General features: G+C 55.5%; 1 non-coding gene across 1 annotated transcript; it reads right to left on the bottom strand.

Moving 5' to 3' along the window:
* Positions 1–3,980: 3,980 nt before the first annotated feature.
* On the bottom strand, positions 3,981–4,054 carry TRNAN-GUU (transfer RNA asparagine (anticodon GUU)). The gene has a single exon. It is a non-coding gene; the product is annotated as a tRNA-Asn (tRNA).
* Between the last annotated feature and the right edge of the window lie 10,251 nt (positions 4,055–14,305).

Here is a 14,305-nt window from a genome sequence, read left to right as displayed (position 1 = left end):
ATCGGCTCGGTCTTGCACAGGCACTGCAAGGACCTGAGTCTCCTGCCCATCAACAGCCCCTGCTCGGCCAATCAGGGGAGAGTCTAAGGTGTGGGGGGGGTGGAGCGTTCTCCCCAAAGACACCGGCATAGACCTGGTCCAGCCCCACCTCCCCAGTCCCCACAATGGGGGCTGCATCCCCCGCCCCACGGCTCCTGCAAACCACCCCCCCTCCTTCAGCTAGTCTGTTGGGTCACAAGCTGGGGGGGCAGCAGGGGAAGGTCACAGAAGAGGCAAGAACAGAGCAGAAATGTGGGCGGGATGGAGGAAAAGGGAAACCAACAAGGAGAAAGCCCCAGTGGCGCTAAGGACACAGCCCAGGTGAGGAATCACCTTCTGGCCCTTGACCGAGGGCTGGGCCTGCCTGGAACCCAGCCGGCCCCGGGCGGGATCCAAACCCCTGGGGGCTCTTACCTTCTGCAAAACGCTGTCCGGATGTGGAACTCACAGAGGACAAAGCAACTGTGAGCAGGAGACGCACCAGAGCTAAAGCAACCGGGGGTCTCCAAAGTCCCCTGGGCCCGCCCCCCCCTTTTCTCAGCCTGAGATGTGGGTTCCTCTGTGAGGTCACCACCTCCCCACCTGCCCTTTGCCTGATCTGCTGAGGGCTGCCCAAAGCCCCTGTGAGGTCACTGCCCCCCCACCTCACCCTGCCAGGCAAATGTCCTGCCTCTGGCCACCCCTCTGGGAAGTTGGAGCCATTCCTAGGGGTCCCCCCCACTCCCTGACTGGGCATCCTGCAGCCAGCAGCTCCAGTAGCCCCATAGGCTGCTCCCTGCCCTACGCTGCAGGCTTCTTGCACAAGAACTGTTTCACACCGGAGTTCTTGCGCAAAAGGTCTCGTGCAAGAGCACCTCCACCCTGCCATGTGCTTTTGCACAAGAGTGTCCATGGCACTGTGAACGCTTTCTCGTGCAAGAAAGCTCTGATGACCATTTTAGCCATAAAAGTGTCTTGCTCAAGAAGCCCCTGGTGCCCGTCCACGCTGCCTTCTTGCACAACAGCTCTTGCACAAAAGGGGCTTATTCCTCGTGGGGAGAGGAATAACTCCTGTGCAAGAAGCCCTCTTTTCTGATGCTTTACTGCAAATTTACTTGCACAAGAATTCACGTGCAGTGTAGACGCGCCACAAGTTTTTGCACAAGAACAGCTGTTCTTGAGCAAAATGCCTGCAGTGCAGGCGTGGCCTTGGTGTCACCCAGCACTGGACTTCCTGGCCAGGAGCAAGAGTTAGAGCCTCCCACTCGCCCCGCTGCCTCTCACGGGCTCCCGTCCGGCCCCAGCCCTGGGCTTTGCCCTAGCGCATCCCAGCAAGGCCTCTGGCCTGCACTAGACCCATTGACATGTGGAGACTCCACCACTGCCCTGGGGCGCTTTTGTCTATGGGACTCGGACTCACAGCTGAGCATGGAGCCCGATTTTAGTTCGAACTAGCGGGGTAGTGTAGACATACCCCCTGAGACTCACTGGTGCTGGCTCACCCCCTGTCCTGCTCGTGGCTCCGTTGTCCTCCTCCCCACAGCCCCCCCCCAGCTCTAAATGCTGCTCACATCAGTTCCCCTTCCCCGTGGCCAGGCCCTGCAGGGCTCTGGGGGCTGGTTTGCTGCCCTCAGCCCTGCAGTAGCCTGCTCCCCAGTTTGCAGCCCCTCCCATCATGCGTGGGGTCTCCTGGTACCGGAGGGAGGACGGGGGCAGACCAGGAAGGTTAATTTGATGTTGCAGCGGCAGGAAGAGGAGGGGTGGCGCAGAGGAGCTGTCAGTACATTATCCCAATACGCCATCCCAGTGCAGGCGTCGCACTCAGCTCTACCTGCAGAGGAGTCTCTATCTGCGGTGAGCAGAAAGGGGGTCTAGGACACACACACAAGTAGCCCCAGAACCACGCAGGAGCAGAGTCGTTCTGCGAAAGGGAGAGGTTTATTGGGTCTGCGAGGGCGGCCGTAGGGGGGCGTCGTGTGTGTGCCACTCATCTCCGTCTGGGCAGCGGCACCGGTCGGGCTCACAACTGGGCACAGGACCCGACCACGGCACCATCGATCTCCAGTGTATCGATCTGCTGGAAGCCGCGGCAGAGCTGAATTGCAGAACGGCTGCCCATTGGCAAAGACCTTGAAATGCTGGTTCCTGCAGCCGATGGAGAGGAACCCACTCCTCCTGGGGGGAGGAGCAGCCAAGAGAGGGACCCACTCAGACCGGTCTGGCAGCGTGATGTAGTGGAACCAGCGCTGCCTAGGTAGGCTTTTACCTCCCCCCAGTCTGCTTCTGAGACCGAGTTTCCCCCTCTGCCCCATGGGCTAACAACAAGGCACTTTACAAACATTCTCTGTGTCATCGGCATTGTATGAAGGGGGAAACTGAGGCATGGAGCGGCATCTGATTTATATAACCCAGACCCCACCCCTCTCGGTCTGCAGGAAAAGAAGCCAAGTGCTCTTGTTCCCACTACTCCTCCATTCCCCTGCTTCCACCTGATGTCAAATACACAAAGCTCACTACTTCTTCTTTCCTGCACTTAAGCCAAGCAGATCAGGATGGGGAGGAGACATGAGGGAGCCCCCAGGCTCTTGCTCTCTCTCGCACATACACACACATATATTACTTTAGAAAATGCCAGGTGTGAGCTAGAGGAGAATCTCCATTAACTGTTAGCACTATAGGGCATATGATACATACATAAAGCATTTACAGTCCATCCAGCAGAGGGCAACAATACACCCCGCACACATGTAGCTCCCCCTCCTTTTCCAAATGCCCCAAGATTTAAACTACTGGAGACTACCCATTAGCTGCTAGTTGTATAGGAACTATGGGTATGTCTACACTACAAAGTTAATTCGAACTAACAGCCGTTAGTTGGAATTAACTTTCATAGGTGCTACACATACAAACCGCTAGTTTGGACTTAATTCGTACTAGGTAAACCTCATTCTACCAGGAGTAACGCCAAATTCGAATTCAGTAGTTGGAATTAAGGGCTGTGTAGCCACTTAATTCGAAGTAGCTGGAGGCCAGCCCTCCCCAGGTTCCCCTGGTGGCTGCTCTGGGCCAAACCAGGAAAACTCCTCTCCTCTCCCCAGCCCTGGGGCCCTTAAAGGGGTAGACTCTGGCCAGACGGCACTTGCCAGAGCCAGCCCTGCCAGCAGTCTCTGCCCCGAGCCAGCGGCTGCAGGATGAGCCAGGCAGCCAGTGCCAGCGAGCCGTCCCCCCGCCCAGTCCCCCAGCACCCAGGGGCCAGCCAGGGGCCGTAGATGGCGCGCACCCTCCTGGTCTAGTGTGGAGGTCATGGACCTCATTGAGGTTTGGGGGCAGGCCCCCAGCGTCCATGATCTCTGTACTAGGAGGAGGAACGTGGCCGTCTACGGGCGCATAGCGGCCGCCATGGCCCGAAAGGGACACAGGCCACCCAGGAGCAGGCGAATCCTGGTGTTCTGGCTGTGGAAAAAGACAGCCACAAGATGGCGTTTGGAGTCACACGGGCGAGTCGCCTGTCCAAGCGGGACCGAGTCCCTTCCAAAGAGAAACCATGGCAGCCATGCAAGTCCAAGGCTGCACAGGAAACCTCAGGAGCTGCGACTGGGGCTCAGTTCGCGCGGCCACGCTTCCCAGGGGAGTCATGAGACAGGCCCGGAGGTCTGCGCAGCAAACAGGCCCGCAGGAGGGAGGCGGCTAAGAACCCGCGCGGCTCGTGCGTTTCTCCCTCTCAGCTGGCGTAGAGGCGGGAGGGGAGCGACACCTGCCCGGCTGGAGCTTTCGCGCTTGGGCTCGGGGCTTAAGCCCTGAGGCAGAGGCCCCGGCGCGGTTGCTGGGAGACGGGCTCCTGTGGCACGGCACGGCCCCTGAACCTTGCCGGCCACAAGGTGACCTCACCGAGGCCGAGAGGGATGGCTTGGAGGTGGCAAAAGGGAGCCCGCTAGCAAGCGCCAGGAGGCCGAGCGTAGCCACGTCCCCGGGTGGGCTCGAACCACCATCCTTTCGGTTAACAGCCGAACGCGCTGACCCATTGCGCCACAGAGACCTCGAAGGGGTTTCCGAAACGCTGCCTAGCAGCCTGCTCCTCTGCCTGGCCGTGCCAGTGCAGCCCAGGTGCTAGAGTGGATTGCGGGCAGTCTAGCCCCAAGGGAGCAGAGTGGTGCAGCGGAAGCGTGCTGGGCCCATAACCCAGAGGTCGATGGATCGAAACCATCCTCTGCTACGTGTGGGCCGGCCTCTTTTGACTCCGCGCCTTCACTCCAGGCTGCAAGTAGCTAAAGGCCAGGCCAGGATGCCGCCTGCAGGGAAGCTCTCGGCAGCCCCCCGCTTCCTGTGTGGGAGGCACGGAGGCCTCCTCTTCTGTCCTCAGGCAACAGGGCTTCCTCCTGCCCTTTTCCCACCCACAAGGGCCGCCGGGACCCGCTCAGGGAGCGCGCCAGGGAGGCTCTCCAGACGCTCGTGGAACAAAGCACTTGTGGACCACGCTACCCAGAGCCTTCATTCAGGCCTAGACAAAACGCCTAGACAAAGAGCTGCCACAGCATCAACACTGGCCTTGCTCTACTACTCCGAGGCACGCCAAGCCCCTCACAAAGAGAACTTCTGCCTTCGCCATACTGCTCAACAACAGGACACGCGAGCAATTCCCTCCGACGCGCCGCTTCTCCCGCATCGCCACCACCCACGCTCTTTAGGCACACGCCGGCTGACCAAAACCCATCTCATCCCATCAAAAGCTTCTGCCCAGCCCAAGAGGACCAGCTACGTTCCCGGCTCAATTCATCCCTTACAGTCAGAGCCAAAAATCACCAGCTGACGGTCCTTCAGAATCCTCAATGGAAAGGGGGAGAGGGAATTGTGGGAGCACTCGCCACGTTCTCGGTTGAGGCTTGCAGCAGTCATGGAAGAGAGAGCTGGCTTCGGTCAAGTCTCGGGAGTACAGCCACGGCTTGGACGGGTCCTTCAGTCCTTGGCTCAGAGCTTCGGTTGGTAGCCCACATCCTCCCGTGGTAAAAAAGCAGGAGGGCTTTCCTTCCAGGGCCTTTTGCATCTTCTGCCGTGGGAGCACCTGAAAGTAAAACAGCTGCGGCAGGCGTACGCCATGGCCACCAGGGGCGGCGCCGCAGCAGGGGCTGCCACCTGCCCCTACTTCCCTGCCCTCGACCGACTCTTGGGGGGCGGGGCGGTCCGTTCCAGCCCGGGAGGCAGCGAGCCGGGACTGGAGGGCCCTGACCTGGGCACACCGGAGGGGCCACCACAAGGAGTTCCAGCACTGGAGTCGGCAGGGTCATCCAGGGAGACCGTACCGGGGAAGTAGTTCGAATTAAGTAGTTTGGGGGAGGAGGCGGGAGGGAGACCAGGGACCGCGCACGTGGGCCATGCCTCCCACGGATCACACAGACACCTGTGCACGTGCAAGCACATGCCATGCCACGCTCCAGCTGCGTGACACCCAGGGGCCGTGGCCCAATAGGCACATGCATGTCTGAAGAGACCTGACATGCTCCTGACCCTGGGGCGGGACCCAGCAGGATGCTTTCCCTCCACACGTCTCCTCTACATGGAGGCAGGGGACATCTCCCCCCCCCCCCCCCCGCCCGCCCGCCCACCGCCCCGGCCACACTATACATGGCACAGGGACATGGGTGCAGTCTTGGGGCAGCTCCCCGTCCCGGGGAGAGCCAGACATCCTGACCATGGCCTCTGTACAAGCACAGCGGCTCTGACGGTGCAGGGCATGGTCGCCCTCACGTTGCGGGGCGGGGGGAGGGGGCTGGGCATCATCTACTGTGTCCCCAGGGAGAAGTGACCACTCTCTTTCTCTACAGCTGTACCAGCTGCTCGTGCAGGGCGCACCACCCCACCCGGGACATGCTCCCGCACCCATGGCCTGCTCCGGTCCGCCACCACAGAGCAGGAGTACTGGGACCAGCACCTGGGGTCCTTGCGAGCCCTGCACCACACCGTCAAGGCCTGGATGTGGGAAGACCTGCAGCTCCGCCAGGAGCAGCTGGCTGAGGACCGAGCCAGAAATGCAAATCTGCAGGCCCTGCTGCAGAGCATGGTGCCCTGTGCTGATCCTGCGCCTGCTGCCCCCCCAACAACTGTCCCTCCTCCCACTCCTGCCCCCCTCCCACCTCTTCCTCCTCAACCCCCACACCCTCCTCCTCCTCAATGTCCACACCCCCCACCTCAATCTCTGCACCCTCCACCCCATCCCCCCGGGGACGCCGAGGCCCCCTCCCTTGCCGTGCTGGGAGGCGGTTGGCCCGGTGTCACCCCCACCCCGATCCCTGAGTTTCCCCTCCCCCTCTTTCCCCTTGCTTTCCCCTTCCAGCTCCCTCCTCCCAGTTTTCCCCCTCCCCTCTCCCACACTCTCTCCTGCCCTTTCCTGCCTCCTTTCCCCCGTCTCCCCACAGTTTTATTTCCCCTCCCCAGTTTTGTTAAATAAAGAGAGTTTGTATTTTTGAACACACGTGTCCTTTATTTTTTTTTACATCAGGAAGGGGGGCTAGGGAGGGGTAAGTGGAAGAAGGTGAGGGAGGAATGGGGCATGAGCCCCCGATGGGGAGGACTAGGGTGGCTCTGCAGGCTCCTTGGGTGGAAGCTCTCCTGCAGGGCCTCCTGGATCCTGACAGTCCCCCGATTGAATTCAAATTAGCTTTTAGGTCTAGATACACTAGTTCAAATTAGCTTAGTTCGAATTAACTAATTCCAATTCAGTTAGTTGGAATTCGTGCTGTAGTGTAGACATACCCATTAATGACACACTCTTGCAGTTCTGATGCCATGCAACAGAGGGCAATAGACTGCACCGAAAACGTTGCGTATGAAAAAAAAAGCTTATTGAAGTTTTTCTACAATATTTTACCAACATTTTTAAAGCACAAATCGTTTAATTTCAGTTAAATCTTTGCCCTCAAACACTTCACGTGCAATTATCTTGGGCATTCCACACACGAGATCTATCAACCGGATCGGAAGAAGAAAACCCAAATATTTCATGTAAATTTCCTGAAGCACTGGCGAGAACTGGGGTAATAACACATAACATTTGGACCCCTCCAGGCCAAGTGGTACGAGAAGGTACTCGGCCTCTCCCCCGCCAGATGCGGAAGGTAGTCGAGGAGGAAGTCCAGTCGATGCTGCAACTGGGAGTGATAGAGCGCTCCCAGAGAGAGTGGCGTAGCCCAATCGTCTTGGTGCCGAAGCCAGATGGCAGTGTCCGCTTCTGCATCGATTTCAGACGAGTAAATGAAATTTCAAAATTTGACGCCTACCCCATGCCGCGAACAGACGCACTGTTAGAACGCTTGGGGAGAGCCGACTTTATAACCACCCTAGATCTTACAGAGGGATATTGGCAGATCCCCCTGGACTCCGAATCGAGAGAAAAAACTGCCTTTTCAACTCCCCCGGGATTGTTCCATTTTATAAGGATGCCATTCGGACTCCATGGGGCCCCTGCAACATTTCAGCGAATGATGGACCGCTTGCTATCCCCGCATACGGCGTATGCCGCCGCGTTCCTAGATGATGTGGTAATTTACAGCCAAGATTGGGAGGAACATCTGGAGCGGGTAGCGGCCGTAATGCGGACATTGCGGGATGCCGGCCTGACCACCAATCCCACGAAATGTAAACTTGCCTGGCAGGAAACCACCTACCTCGGGTACCAGCTGGGGTGGGGCCTAGTCCGGCCTCTAGTAGGGAAGGTGGAGGCGGTCCAAAACTACCCGGCACCCAACTCCAAGAAGAAAGTAAGACAGTTTTTAGGGTTGGCAGGCTACTATCGCCGTTTTGTGCCACACTTTGCAACTCGAGCCGCGCCTCTCACGGCGCTCCTCAAGAAAGACAGTCCTCAAAGGATCAGGTGGTCGCCGGAATGCAAGACAGCTTTTCAGGACCTAAAAGCCGCTGTGTGCAGCGAGCCAGTTCTGTTCAGCCCCGATTTCTCCCGGCCCTTCATTGTCCAGACGGACGCGTCAGACTGCGGACTGGGGGCAGTACTGTCCCAGGAAATTGAGGGAGAAGAACACCCAGTGCTGTATATCAGCCGAAAACTATTTCCTCGAGAGCGCCGCTACGCCGCAATTGAGAAGGAGGCCCTAGCGATAAAGTGGGCCATCGAGGCGCTGCGGTATTACCTCCTTGGAGACTCTTTTATTCTTTTTACAGACCATGCACCCCTACAATGGCTCCATCAGATGCGGGATACCAACAGTCGCATCATGAGATGGTACCTGTCCCTCCAACCGTATGTATTCACAGTGAAACACCGAGCAGGGAGGGACAATGTCGATGCCCTGTCCCGCAGGGAGGAAGAGCAGAATCCCGGTCCCGGAGATTGGGAGCTGGACTTAAGGGGGGAGGAGTGTAGGGGGGTGGAATGGCCACCCACTGAGCCGGAGGCGGAGGAACCCCTCTGGGAGCCATTTTGGGCCCAGCCTAGCCCCGCCCCCTCACCTGACCGGAAGTCAAAGGGCGGGACTAGGACTATAAGAAGGCTGCCTGGGAGCTCAGTCAGGGCCCAGCCCAAAGTTATAGTGAGGAGGCTGCTGTCAGGCAGCCCCATCATTGGGGAGCTTCACAGATCCCATCGAGCCCTTGTGGGGGATGAGCCGGGGGCAGAGCCAGGATTGTGCACTGGGAGCAGGGTGGGCTCAACCCCCCTTGCAGCAGCAAGCGCCCCGCGATCTGCAGGGTGGGAGGCGAGTCCCAGTCCCCGCGATGGCCATGGTGCGAATCCTGAGCAGCGCCACTCGCCTTCCACAGGCATCTGTGGGGACTGGAAGAACCATTTCACAGCGGCGCAGAGCAAGGCCTTCGACGGGATCTACCGGGACCGCATGGGAGGCCTCCTGGGGGCGTTCCCCTGGGATGCGCCCTGGGATTGAACAGTGGGAATAAAGCATCCAGGAGACCACGAGGAGCCAGGGCTGAGTTGCTGGGAGTGGCTGGCTGCCGTGGTTCACACAGCCTATGGGAGGGAATGGCTCCGGCCTGGCAGGATGGACCAGGCTGAGGAGCGTTGCCTGTGTCATGATTATGAGGGTTAGCCAGCAGCCTGGGGATTAAGGGGTTAACTACACCTAGCCAGGTGGAGAGACCAATAAGAATGTAGGTGGGACTTTTCAAACTGGGACAAAGGAATTTGGGGGTTTTTTTCCTTCTCTCCTTTTGTCTCTCTGAGAGTTCTCTGCAGCTACAGAGAGGGACAAGCATGTCTCTCTCTCTCTCCAAGACACCATTCTTCATTTTCTGTAAGTAGGGTAAAGTTTAGGTAGTTTCGTTAGGTTTTATTGTGTTATGGATTGGGTATGGGATCTGAGATCTGGCACTGCCTAAAAGATGTTTTGGCTTTTCTTTGTAACTAAGTTCTAGGCCCATGGAGTTTCTCCATGAGTATATTTTGTTACCTTCCTCTCTAGTCATTATACTTGCAACCAGAATATTGTTGTAATAATAAAAGTTCTTTCTTTTCTTTTATTAACCTGGCAGTGGTTAATGGTGTGCCCTGATTTTTGTTTTAGGGGGAAGATTTCCCAAATGATCTTTCCCCTGGTTTCTTTAGCAACATTTGGGTGGTGGCAGCGGAAGTTTTATTCCCAAGATCTAGGGTTTTTAAGATCTTGGGGGAAGTTTTATACCAAAGCCTGGTAGATAAGGCTTTGGGGTACACTTGCTGGCCCCCACTTCTGCATTTATCATGCCAGAGTGGGGAAGGAGCCATGACATGGTGGCACAGCGGTGGGATTATTTGGAGAACCCAGGATTTTTAAAAGGGCACAAGTTTCTTTTGAGTTGCAAGCTTTGCAGTTTTCCTTTTGTTTTTTCTTTTGTTGCTGGGCTGCCTCAGGGAGGAGCAGACCTTAAGCCAGACACAGACCTACCCAAACAGTTTGTTTTTTTGTTAGCTTTCGGGACAACTGGATAGCTAGGCTAGACTAGGGCAGGGAAGGAACCCAGTACATGCTCTTGCGATCAGGCAAGGTAACCTTAGAGAACCCAACCCTTCCTAAGCAACACCCGGAGGCAGAAACAGCCTCAGAGCCAGGCATGATGTTAAGTACCCGGAAAGATTCCACACCCAGAGAGGGGAAACAAGAGTTTACCTCTGTGAGCCCTGGGGGAAGGGATCTTGAAGAGGCAGAAGCAGCCAGCTGCTGCTCTCCCTCCCCCCCACCTGTGCCTTCTGTGTGCGATTATGCCATAAGGACCGGCAGGCCTCTAACTGACAAGGAGATGGAGTTTTTCCTACAGCTGGAGGACAGGCGTGCACAACGAGAGGCCGAGGACAGGCGTGCACAACGAGAGGCCGAGGACAGGCGTGCACAACGAGAGGCCGAGGACAGGCGTGCCCGAGAGGCCGAGGACAGGCGTGCACAACTAGAGGCCGAGTGTATACAACAGGAGGTGAAACTGGCAGAGATCGCAGCAGGGACGAGGCGAGCAGAACTAGAGGCCCAAGTTGCGCTGGAGAAAGCCAGGCAGCCGGACACCTCAGGTACCCCTCCCAACACTCCCACCTCCATCATCATTGAACCCCCCAGAAAGCTCCCCATGTACCAAGTAGGGGATAATGTTGAGGACTTTTTCCTCAACTTTGAGAGGGCCTGCCAGGGGTACAACATTCCTCCTGATCAGTACATGAGAGAGTTAAGATCCCAAATCGCTGGTCCCTTACTGGGGGTAGCTGCGGACCTGCCAGGTGACATGGCAAATGACTATGAACTGTTTAAGCAGGAGGCCAGACTCAGGATGGGCCTCACCCCTGAACAGGCCCGGTGTCGCTTCAGGGCCTCCAAGTGGACCCCAAATACACCGTTCCCTGAACATGCCAGTCGTGTCCTCAAAAACTGGGAAACGTGGCTCTCTGGAGAGCAGGCCCACACTCGGGAAGAAATCTCTCTCCTGATGCAGATGGAACAGTTCCTCGAGGGTGTGCCAGGAGAGATTAGAGGGTACATCCTGGACGGAAAACCAAAAAACCTCAGAGAGGCAGCAGTGCTTGGGGCCAGATGGATGGAACTGAGGGGCCACAGCAGCCTGGAAAGCAGTCTGAGGGGGCCCATCAACACCTGGGGATCCCCCCGATCCCCACCTCGCAGAGACGGGCCCTACATACACCCAGGAAGACCCCAGATCTCTCCCCGTTCCTCCATACCATCTGCTGGGAGCCCCTCCCGTTCCAATGATACCGCTGTGAGGCGATGCTTTAAATGTAATGGACTGGGGCATGTAAAGGCCGACTGTCCCCAGAGCACCAGCCGGCTACAACTCATCACTCCGGGGTTGCCACAAGGAGCCTCGGGTCCAGATGCCTCACTGATCCCCCTAGAGCGGAGGGAGACTGTGAGAGTGGGGGGACGGGAGGTTATCGCATGGAGAGACACCGGGGCACAGGTGTCAGTGATTCACCACGCTCTGGTGGACCCCAAGGCCATTGACCCAGAGACTCTAGTTACCATTCAACCCTTCAAGGCTGACCCCTTCGACCTGCCTACGGCCAAGCTACCAGTTCAGTACAAGGGCTGGTCTGGAACTTGGACTTTCGCAGTCTATGATGACTACCCCATTCCTATGCTGGTCGGGGAGGATTTGGCCAAGCATGTGAAACAAGCTAAGAGGGTGGGAGTGCTCACACGTAGCGAGGCTATGCAGGCTGTACACCCAGACACCCCGAATCCTGCAGTGATAGCTAATAGGTGTAATCAGGCTGATACCTTAATCCAGCCTCAGGACATGTATGAGGTTTGTGAAGGGGATGAGTGTGAATCTGGGAAGTTGTCTGTGGCTAGTCAGTCCTATGGGGAGCCAGGTAAAAGTTTTCCTCAATGTTTGCCTGAGGGAGAGAGCTGTGTGTCTGTGAGTGAGGTTTCTGCATATCTGCCTGGAGTCTCAGAGAAGAGGCTGGTGTCAGATTTTTGGTCAGATTTTTGGGCTCTCCCTGCCCTGTTTCGGGAAAGGGTCCCTCTGGTGCAGTCTGGAGTGGCTGGCCAGAGTGAAAGCTTAGTTGGGGAAAAAGATCAAATTCTGGAGGGTGTTCAGTGTGAGCAACCTCTGTGTGTGGAGCCTGGCAGTTTGGTTGCTGAGGAGGGGGGTATGCATGTGGGGGAAGGGTTTCTTCCCAGTTCTTTGTCTACAGGAGGTGCCTGTCAGCCTGGATTGGCTGAGGAGAGTGCTGTGGGCCCAGATTTAGCTCTGGGGGCAGCTGAAGCCCAGAAAGGAGAGGGGGAGGTCTCTGATCTTTCCCCAGAGGAGTCTGTGTGTTTTCCTGAAGGGGGGTTGTGTGAAGACCTGCCTGTTCAGGGGATAGAGGGATCACAGGAGGAGTTGGTGGTGGTTCAGCAGGGTGATGCTGCTGTAGAGCCAGGGGAAGATGAGCTTTTGCTTGCAGAAAGCCATAAGGAAGAGGATCCTTATGGTGAGGCTGGCCAGCAGGTTGCTGTGCCTGAGGGGGGTAAAAGTGACTTGGGGATAGAAAGATCCTGTGAGGAGCAAAGGAATTCCATAGCCATTGTGAGCAGGGGAGCCACACCCAGCCAGGCCTATGTCTGTGTGGGAGGGAGTTCACAGCCTAAACCCACAGGACATGGGGGAGGGAAAAGAATTGTGTTTGCCCAGGAAGGTTGCAACTTTTTAAATGTAAAAAACCAGAATTGTCAATGTACAGTTGGGGTGGATTTGTTCCTACTGCTTATGTTAACTTGCATAACCACTGTACTGCTGTTACTAAGAATGGTAACTATGTCCACTATGCATGATTTTGTACCAAAACCCTGGAAACTGTTACAAGATGTACCCAAGGACACACTGGATGTTCAAAAGCTTTGGGACCCTGGTATTTCACTGTTAATACTTGTAATTAGTGTTGAAGCTTCTCACCTGAGAAGGGACATTCCAAAATTGATATGCTGTATGGGAAGGGAAACTGAGGCACGGCAACATTTTGTGCAAAGGGACCCATGTAAGGTGTCTAATGAAAGCTTGTTCACTGTTGATTCTATGTATGAGACATGTGTACAGGTGTGATGTTTATATATGAAGGTTCTCATTAACAATCTTACTCTCGACATTTTCTTCCTTTCAGTAATGTATCTTTAGAGTTTAGATTCTAAAGGATTGGCCCAGCGTGATCTTGTGGGTAAAATCTAAAGTGAAAATTGGCTTGGTACTGTGGCTGAGTCCTTTGGACCAGGAGGATCTGTTTGGAGTTGGTGAGTGGGTTTTGGTAACCTCTCACCTGTGTGTGGAGGCCTAAGTCTGGTGATGGCACCGGGAAGCTGAAGTGTCTAAGGGGTTTTGCTGGTGAGGCTTCCGGCTGACCGGGGAGGCAGCTGAAGTGCTCGGTGTAATTTGAGGGGTGCCTGGGAAAGGACTCCAGTTGAGGGCGGTAAATAGCCCTGGTTTTGTGCTCGGTGTAATTTGAGGGGTGCCTGGGAAAGGACCCCAGTTGAGGGCGGTAAATAGCCCTGGTTTTAAGCAATTCGCCCTGAGCTGACACTCTCAGTGGTGCCAAGACCTGGCCTGGTGTATGGTAGTGGTGTATTTCGCAAGAGGCACAGAACCTGGTCAATTGAACTTTAGATCAAGACCCCACGCTATTCTAAATTTGATTTTGAGACTGAGAGTTTGATTGGTTAATGAGGCATTTCTGGACTCAACTACTTAATATTCTCTGTATAGCTGTGATGGTACTCTATGGATATGGAAGCCTTTGCTTACTTTTTATGTCTTCAAGCGTTTAGTCAAGTGTGCATAATGTATTTACTATGTTTTATCTTAGACCTACAGGAAGAAATCACAGCCAGTGTGGCCAGAGGCTGTCCAGCACCGTCTGTGATTTGGTGGGCATGTCATGATTATGAGGGTTAGCCAGCAGCCTGGGGATTAAGGGGTTAACTACACCTAGCCAGGTGGAGAGACCAATAAGAATGTAGGTGGGACTTTTCAAACTGGGACAAAGGAATTTGGGGGTTTTTTTCCTTCTCTCCTTTTGTCTCTCTGAGAGTTCTCTGCAGCTACAGAGAGGGACAAGCATGTCTCTCTCTCCAAGACACCATTCTTCATTTTCTGTAAGTAGGGTAAAGTTTAGGTAGTTTCGTTAGGTTTTATTGTGTTATGGATTGGGTATGGGATCTGAGATCTGGCACTGCCTAAAAGATGTTTTGGCTTTTCTTTGTAACTAAGTTCTAGGCCCATGGAGTTTCTCCATGAGTATATTTTGTTACCTTCCTCTCTAGTCATTATACTTGCAACCAGAATATTGTTGTAATAATAAAAGTTCTTTCTT

Source organism: Pelodiscus sinensis, chromosome 25, assembly GCF_049634645.1.
Source record: "Pelodiscus sinensis isolate JC-2024 chromosome 25, ASM4963464v1, whole genome shotgun sequence".
In the NCBI taxonomy this organism is placed as follows: domain Eukaryota; kingdom Metazoa; phylum Chordata; order Testudines; family Trionychidae; genus Pelodiscus; species Pelodiscus sinensis.
This window is presented reverse-complemented; position numbering and strand designations above follow the sequence as displayed.